This window comes from Moschus berezovskii, chromosome 16 (assembly GCF_049115385.1).
Source record: "Moschus berezovskii isolate FMDL1 chromosome 16, NW_MosBer_1.0, whole genome shotgun sequence".
Lineage (NCBI taxonomy): Eukaryota > Metazoa > Chordata > Mammalia > Artiodactyla > Moschidae > Moschus > Moschus berezovskii.
In genome coordinates, this window is record NC_142475.1 from 12388478 (window position 1) to 12398103 (window position 9626).

A 9626-nucleotide genomic window follows, 5' to 3' on the forward strand; every position below is an offset into this window, starting at 1 on the left:
CAACAGTTAGAACCAGACTTGAAACAACAGACTGGGTCAAAATTGAGAAAGGATTACATCAAGGCTGTATATTGTCACCCTGTTTATTTAACTTATATGCAGAGTACATCATGAGAAACTCTGGGCTGAATGAAGCACAAGCCAGAATAAACACTGCTGGGAGAAATATCAATAACCTCAGATATGCAGATGACACCACCCTTATGCAGAAAGCGAAGAAGAATTAAAGAGCCTCTTGATGAAGGTGAAAGAGGAGAGTGAAAAAACTGGCTTAAAACTCAGCATTCAAAAAGGAAGATCATGGTATCCAGTCCCACCACTTTGTGGCAAAAACATGGGGAAACAATGGAAACAGTGAGAGACTTTATTTTCTTGGGCTCCAAAATCACTGCCGATGATGACTGCAGCTATGAAATTAAAAGACACTTGCTCCTTGGAAGGAAAGCTATGACAAACATAGACGGCGTATTAAAAAACAGAGATATTACTTTGCCAACAAATGTCTGTATAGTCAAAGCTATGGTTTTTCTAGTGGTCATGTATGGATGTGAGAGTTGGACTATAAAGAAAACTGAGCACCAGAGAACTGATGCTTTTGAAATGTGGTCTTGGAGAAGCCTCTCGAGAGTCCTTTGGGCTGCAAGGAGATCCAACCAGTCCATCCTAAAGGAAATTAGTCCTGAATATTCGCTGGAAGGACTGATTTTGAAGCTGAAGCTCCAGTACTTTGGCCATCTGATGCAAAGAGCTGACTCACTGGAAAAGACCCTGATGCTGGGAAAGATTGAAGGCAGGAGGAGAAGGGGACGACAGAGGATGAGATGGTTGGATGGCATCACCGACTCAATGGATGTGAGTTTGAGCAAGCTCTCGGAGCTGGTGAAGGACGGGGAAGACTGGCATGCTGCAGTCCACGGGGTCACAGAGAGACACGACTGAGCGATGGAACAACAACATACAATTCAGACTATGCATAAGGTTTGTTAGCTTAATATATGTTGCAGCCTCGGTGTTTATATTGAAAATGGCATAGATTTTTTACTGGTTTTCCCACAAGTCCAGGGGTCTCAGGCTGCAAACTACCACACATGTCCCAGGTTCTCCACACAAAAGTGAACATACGGTTCTTTGAAGCACAGCGTGGGAAACGTGTGGAGCCCCCCGTACGAAACTGAGCCACAGGTGTCCAGGGCTCAGGACTTAAATTTAGCATGAACCCTGAGGAGGTTCATAGATCTGGTTCTCAGGGTCCCAAAGCAAGCAGAAGTACAAGTGGGGCTTCAGAGAAATGAGTGGCTGGGAGTCTGCTGAGGGGGACTAGGAAGAAACGGGAAGACCTGTGGGAGTGAGTGATGCCTGTTCTAGACCTTGTAGGATGAGCGGCTTCCGGTGGGCGGGTGGAGAGGCACCCCACACTGGTGTCGGTGCCCTCGCTGTTCTTCAGTAGTAGATCCCCTTGTTTGGCTGAAAGAAAGACCACATACACTTCCTCTTCTCCCTTGCAACTAGTAGAGACCACCGACTGAAATTCCCGCCAACAGCAGGGAAGCAGAAATGGTGTATACGGCTCAGGCAGTGAGGCAGGAATGTGCGGTGAGTTTGTAAGTCTTCTAGGAGCTGAGGGAAGTAGCAAGATGCATAACGTTTTTTCTCAGTAGCAACTCAACACTGAATCAACACAACGAATCACACAGAGGCCAGCCAGATGCTTGTCGCATGGGATCAATACCACCCAATAGCAAGAAACTTCCTGAGGAGAGCCACTGTCCCCGGCCCTTCCATCTGAGGGAGAGAGGCCAGCGCCCTGCCCTTCACACCCCATTCATGACCCGGCTCCTTCTACAGCTCAGCTGTTATCCTGTCAGATACTTCTGTGTATTTAGCATTTACATTTAAAGAAGTTACTACAGAGTAGGTCCAATTTTAGCTTACCTTACCTATTAAAAAAACAACAAAACAGAAAAACAGCCAGAAGAATGAATTTAGAAGACAAACCACTGGAAAGGGTAGTATCAATATTTAAGTTCCTACAATAAAAATACTACAGTAACACCCCAAGGAGTGCAGTCCTCTGGTTTCTGCCTGTTCCCCAGGGCCCCCATGTGAGAGGTATGGAGGCATTTAGTCACATCTTCAAGTCAGTTTTACTTCCTTGGGATCGTTTCACACACTTACTGGAATTTCAGCCTCAGCATATGTGTAGCTATGGGATATGACTAGAACTCACATTTCCCAGTATCTGATGAGGCTATTTCAGCTGAAAAGTAGATTTAAAAGTCAGTTCTGCCAAAACTGACAGTAAACATAAGTCTTTGGGTCTGAAGTGGGTCATTTTTGTATAATAACCAGGTATTTGAATTACCAAGAAGTGTCTTAGCAATGGCACCCCCACTTTATGGTTTTAAAATAGAAAATACAGCCACAAAGAATCTCCATCTAGAAGAAATTTAGTGTGTCAGCACTACAGAGATTTTAGAAAATGTCAGATGTACAGATTCTGTTCAAAGGGAGGTGCAGAATTTTAGTTGGAACCTGAGACTGATGTCCTCTTAATTCGTCAAGTCCTCCCCTGAATGTTATGACCTCATGCAAGTTCTACCAATCCAGTTTTATGACAAAGTATACAAGAAAGAATACTTGAGTTTATTTACATTGCTTTAAGCATATGAAATAGCATCAATTTCTTCATTATTTTGCTAAAGAGCAAGAGTATTAACCAAAGTTTCTTGTGTTAATAATCCCTCAGGTACTTCTGCATAACTGTGGGGCTGCAAATGCTTTCTGCAGCACGCGTTTGCCAAACGCAACATGTTTTTGGATCAGCAAAACTTTTTGTAAGATGTTCCCTAGTTCCAAGACTTTCTAACTTGTTCTGGATTTCTGAGTAGATATTTGTAATTTTTCTTCCCCCTGAAAACTACTGCCTGACCTGTGAAACAGAAACTTCGAAGTGCAGTGTACTGATCCATTTGACTCCCTTACTGATGGGTGCCATCGACTTTGCCTAGGCTCATCAGGGAGACAAAGCCAGGTGCTGTTCATGTCCCCTGGGGTCCAGGCTTGGTGTGAAGCAGGAAACCTTGGTCAGGGTCTCCCAGGGTTTCAGAGATAATAGGGACAAGCAGGTCCTGGGAAGGCTGGTTGAGAAAGAAACTGTCCAGGGAAGCCACCACGTCAGACTCTGTTACTGTTATTTGAGAGGCTTCGTTTATCATCCACAAAGCCTGGTCAGCTTTGTAACTGCTAATCTACTTTTCAGCTTCACAAACTTCTCTAGGGTGAGCCCGTTAAGAAATGCACAGTGTCTGGCCCCACCCTGGACCTAGTGGATCAGAACCTACATTCTTCTTAAGATCTCCCAAATGATTCGTCTACACATTAAAGCTTGATGGCACTGGGATAGGGGTCTTGAGGTGAGCAGAGAAGGGGAATTGTGTCGAGTTGACCAGGCGCGCACAATAGGATGGCCCAACACTGACACTCAAGCTTGTACCCCCGAGTGTCTCATGGCCCCGATCCCCACAGTTGTGTGACTAACTAGCTCCAGTAGCTCTTATGCAGCTTGAGTGTAGAAACAAAGGCCTGCATTTGGATTGGCCTGAGGTTGAAGATCAGCAGAAGAGGCATGTCTGAAAGAGAGAAGGTGCAGAGTTAAGCGTGTGATCATGAGCATGGTGCAAAGTGGCGTTGAGGCTGGGTAGGAAGGATGGTGGCTGTGAAGAAAGAGGATGACAGCCTGTATAGTTGTGATGACTTAAAGCAGGTTATCTGATAAAGGGGGGAAAGCTGCCTGGCAGAGCAGCGGTGCGAGCCTGCTGCACAGGAGCTGTGGAGCTGTTGCTAGGCATAGAGATCGTTATGGGTGAAGGAAATGTTCTTATCTGAAACTGTCTATCATGGTATCTATCCTCTGGCCACATGTGGCTGTTGGACACTTGAGTATGACTGACTACTGTGACTAAGGGAATGAACTCTTAATTTTATTTGATTCCAATTAAAATAACCACTTGTGGCTAGGGGCTACCATCTGGAGAGGCCAGGTCTAGAGTCTGCAGTCTTATGGGATCCAAAATTGTACATTCGGGCAGAAGTTTTTATTCGAAATATAAATTTGCATGCTACAGGATACCTTAGTATTTTAGACCTAAAATTAACCCAAAGACACAGAACTCAAGTCTTACTATAATTCTCAACTGCATATCATCCATGGTCTAATGAAACAGAGGCAGAACCACTAAAGGAAGGAAGATCGAGATAGAAGGAGGCGACAGAAAACAGGGAGCAGTCACACTCTTCTCTGGCTGGTCACCTGAGACCAAGAAGGAATTGTACGGTGGGTGGGCCCCTGCCTCTTATTTCCAGGGCAGCAACGGGAACCCGCCTTCAAGAGCTCAGTATCTTGTGCCTGGGCTGTCCGCTCCCAAGGAAAGGGCTCGGGCTCCCAGCTTCCGGGGAGGGACAGGGGGACTGGGACATGGTCCCTGGAGTTCCTGGCAGCACAGTCTGCTCTGACTCCCTCTTCCGCCACCAGGGGTTCTCAACTTCAGTTGCCTAAAAATCACAGGGAGCTTGAAGAACCCAGATTCCCAGGCATCCTCTGGAAATTCTGATTCAGTAGGTCTGGAATAGAACGTCGAAGCTGAAAAAAAGTTACTTAGTTTCTTTGAAGTTGTGTTAAATACAAAAGGATGTACACAGTGAAAAGTGTATCTTTCTCCAACCCTAGCTCCTAGAGCCCAGTTCTCCCACGCTCCTGTGATTTCTCTTTTTCACTTTAAGAAGCATTCCTATCTTACGTGTAAGGCTACAGGTTGTCCACTGTCACTGTTCCATAGCAGTGCATTGCACAAGTACACCACAGTTTATCCAGTCTACCATCGGTGGACATTTGGGTTGTTTCCAGTTTCTGGCTGTTGGGAAACAAGTGCTGAAAGTTCTGGGACATGAGTCCTAATGCACAGAGGCACACACTTCTGTATGGTCTGTACCTGGAATGGAACTGCCAGGACCCAGGGTGGTTGTGTCACCGTAGACCCACCTCCACTTGTCATTGTCAGTGTTGAATTTTTGCCAATCACGTGAATATGTAATTGTATTTCATTATGGTTTTAATTTGCAGTCCCATCATAATTAATGAAGTTTAGCATCTTTTCAAATATTAATTGGCCCTTTGATTTTCCTCTGCTGTGAAATGCCTGTTCAAGGGTTTTAACCATGTTTCTATTTTTGAACTTTTTATTTTTTTACTGTTTTGTCAGATTTCTGTATGTGTTCTGGATACCGGTCCTTTGTTGATTATGTGTTGTGAGCATCTTTTCCCACTTTATGGCTTGTCTCTTCACTCATTGGAGCATTTTTTATTTTGAAGTAATCTTAGACTTCCAGAAAAGTTGCAAAAGTAATACCCTCATCTAACTTCTCCTAGTGTTAAAAACATATCATCATCAGGACATAAACACTAGTATCACATAAATCAACCCTGAATATTCATTGGAAGGACTGATGTTGGAGCTGAAGCTCCAATACTTTGGCCACCTGATGCAAAGAACTGACTCATAAAGACCCTGATGCTGGGAAGGATTGAGGACAGGAGGAGAAGGGGATGACAGAGGATGAGATGGTTGGATGGCATCACCGACTCAATGGACATGAGTCTGAGCAAACTCTGGGAGACAGTGAAGGACAGGGAAGCCTAGCGTGCTGCAGTCCATGGGGTCGCAAAGAGTTGGACAAACAGTGACTGAACAACCACAACATAATGAGGTCATCACTTTATTGGAATCTCACTTAATGTCCTTTTTCTGTTCCAGGACCCCACATTGCACTTCACTGTTGGGTCTACTTAATTCTCTGACAGTCTGTGGCACTTCTTCATTCTTTTCTTGTTTCTCATGGCCTTGACCCTTACAATGAGTTGTGGTCAGGTGCTCTGTATAATGTCATCCATTTGGATCTGTCTGATGTTTCCTCATGGACCGAGGTTAGCTCTTTTGACAAGACTGTCACGAAGTGATGTAGTGTCCTTCTCAGTGTATCTCATTAAGGAGCACATGATGTTACTGTGTCTTTAACATTTTTGTTTTAATTTTTAGCTGTGCTGGGTCTTGGTTGCTGTGCCCAGGCTCTCTCTAGTTGCAGCGAGTGGGGGTTACTCTCTAAGTGCTCGGGCTTCTCGTTGCTGTGGATTCTCTTGTGGAGCACGGGCTAATGGTGTTAAAATGGAGTGAAAAGGTGTCAGGGTAAACTATGTTTATCTATATGTATATTAAAAATTGGGCTTCCCAGGTGGCGCTAGCGGTAAAGAGTCCGCCTGCCCATGCAGGAGACATAAGAGATGCGGGTTTGGTCCCTGGGTTGGGAAGATCCCCTGGAGGAGGGCATGGCAACCCACTCCAGTATTCTTGCCCAGAAAACCCCATGGACAGAGGAGCCTGGCAGGCTATAGTCCATGGGACCGCAGAGTCAGACACGACTGAAGCAACTTTAGCAGCAGTGCTGTAGCAGCAGCATGCTAAAAATTAGTTAACCCTGACACCTTTCATTCCATTTTAGCACCATTAAAGCCCATTCTAGTCTTCCCCATTTCCTTAGTTGTAACTTCTTTCTCCACTGCTGTAACTGGTTTTTGTTTTTTGGTTTTAGTTTTTCTTTGGGCCATACCAAACACCTTGTGAGATCTTACTTCCCTGACCAGGGATCAAACCCCAGGGCTCTTGGCTGTGAAAGTGTAGAGTCCTAACCACTGGGCCACCAGGGAATTCCCTGTAGTTTGTTTTCCACGCCACATAATAAGTTACCACAAATTCAGTGGCTAAGAACACCGCCTATTTATTATTTCAGCTTCTGTAGGTAAGAGGATCTACCTCTGTTCCCTCCCAGGCTGTTGGCAGATTGATGTCTTTGTGACTGTTGAATTCCTAGCTGCTTGTTTTTCAGATCCAGCAATGGACAAAGAGTTTCTACTGCTTCAAGCCCATGACCTCTAGACTCTCTTTCAGAGGGCTTGCCTAATTGTTCAGTCCATCCAGGAGACTCTTCTGATCTAAAAATCAGCCGATTAGGGACTTCACTACATCTACAAAGTCCCTTCACCTTTGCCATATTCTGTTGGTTAGAAACAACCACTGGTTCAGCCTTCACCGACGGGGAAGGGATTACAGAAGCTGTGACCTTGCTCGGGGTCATCTTAAGTGTGTGTCTGCGTCATGTGGTGTGAAACTGGCTCTCATTATCCACCATATATTCCGTTCATATGTTCGGTCCTAATATACACACAAAATGATAGAATTGCTAACTCATACCTTTGTGAGCAGCAGATGACTACTTGGCTTATTTGTCTACAGTTCTTTTCATCTTAGCCTTACATTAATAGTACCCATTCAAAATGCTAATCTCCAGTTACTTAACCACACCTTCAGTGTGGTTATATTCTCATTTGTAATACGACCAATTGTAATTGGTTCCAAATTTGAGATTCCTCCTTCACACACCCTGGTTGATTTTTATGTTTTATTTTGTGGGGGTGCTGGAAGCATTACTATGGTTTCTAAAAGCTAAAACTATACAAAAGGGACACTCAAGAGAAATGTTGCTATTTCCTTATCCCAAGGAACCTGTCCCAATTCCTCTCTTCAGCTTTTTTACCTGCCCTCTGAAGGTTTAATAACTTCCCTGGTGGTTCAGACAGTAAGGAGTCTGCCTGCAATGCAGGAGACCCAGGTCTGATCCCTGGGTTGGGAAGAGCCCCTGGAGGAGGGCATGGCAACTCACTCAGTATTCTTGCCTGGAGAATCCCATGGACAGAGGAGCCTGGCAGGCTGCAGTCCATGGGGTCGCAAAGGGTCAGACAAGACTGAGCGACTTCACATTCTTTCTGAAGGTTTAGCTGCCGGTTTATTCTTCCTAAATTTTGTACAAATGACCAGATACATGTGTGTTTTCTTATATTCCCTTCTTTCTTGCATGGAGGGTATCTTGCTTTAAATACTCTTTTGCACTTTGCTTTTTTTCCCACTTCAGAGCCTCAGAAATCACTCCAAATCAGTTCATAGAGTTGATCTCATTTTTTAAAACCAATGAGCATTGACCTCCATTATGCAATGTACCACAATATTTTCAACTATTCTCCTATGTGTAAACATTTAGGTTGTTCCTAGCATATTACATTTTATAGGCAATGCTGCAGTGACTAGTCTTCTGGTCAGTATAAATTCAAATGAAGGAGCTAGATAATCTTAGCAGATGTTAAAATGTGGAACCCTGACATACCCATCCCTCACAAGCCCATCTTGCTTCTGAGTCGCCTACTTTAGACTCCGTGCAGTCACTGCCCTTGAGATGTGATGGAGCTGCAGTATTCCCCTGACATTCCAGTCACCCGGAAGTGGGCCTGCTAAAGACTCAACGACCCTCCACCTGCCCCTCCCAGGTAGGTGCTTTCATTTCATGCTGCTTCATCCCAAATCGACACTCATGACCTTATTTTCATCTTTGGGGTCACCCATTTTCTTCACCCCTGCCCCCAATCTTTTCATTTCAGCTGAGAGTTTCAAGAGATAACAAAAATATATCCTGCAGTAAGCTACTGTTCTAGAATGCCGATCTTCCTCAAGACCCCTTCAGTTCAGTTCAGTTCAGTTCAGTCGCTCAGTCGTGTCCGACTCTCCGCGACCCCATGAATCACAGCACGCCAATCCTCCCTGTCCATCACCAACTCCCGGAGTACACTCAAACTCATGTCCACAGAGTCGGTGATGCCATCCAGCCATCTCATTCTCCGTCGTCCCCTTCTCCTCCCGCCCCCAACCTTTCCCAGCATAAGAGTCTTTTCCAGTGAATCAACTCGTCGCATGAGGTGGCCAAAGTATTGCAGTTTCAGCTTTAGCATCAGTCCCTCCAATGAACATCCAGGATTGATCTCCCTTAGAATGGACTGGTTGGATCTCCTTGCGGTATAAGGGACTCTCAAGAGTCTTCTCCAACACCACAGTTCAAAAGCATCGATTCTTCAGCGATCAGCCTTAGTTATTCTTTGTGCTTCCTATTCAAGTATTCTTGACTAGGATGTTGAATGTTATTGGCCTTTTTAAACTAGAGTGCCAGAGGAATGGCCCAGTGGTTAGGGGACTTCCCTGATGGCTCAGATGGTAAAGAATCAGCCTGCAATTCAGAAGACCTGGGTTTGATGCCTGGGTTGGGAAGATCCCCTGGAGAAGGGAAATAGCTACTCACTCCAGTATTCTTTGCCTGGAGAATTCCATGGACAGAGGAGCCTGATGGGCTGTAGTCCATGAGGTGGCCGAGTTGGACATGACTGACGCTCCAGTGGTTAAAACTCGGTGCTTTCACTGCTGTCGCCCAAGTTCAATCCCTGGTTGAGAAACTAAGGTCCTGCAAGCTGTGCAGCATGGCCGAACAACAGAGACCAAAAGAAGTGGAGGGCCGCAACGGGACATCAGTGGGCCTCAGGGACACCGTCCCGCAACGCTTACAGAAGACTGTCTGCATGTCAGGGAGAGGAGCTACCAAGAATTCAACCACGCTTGCTTAAAAAAGGCCAAGAATCATTATATTAAATTCTGTATTTGTTTCTTAACACAGATTGGCTGGAGGGAAAACGTTCTGGC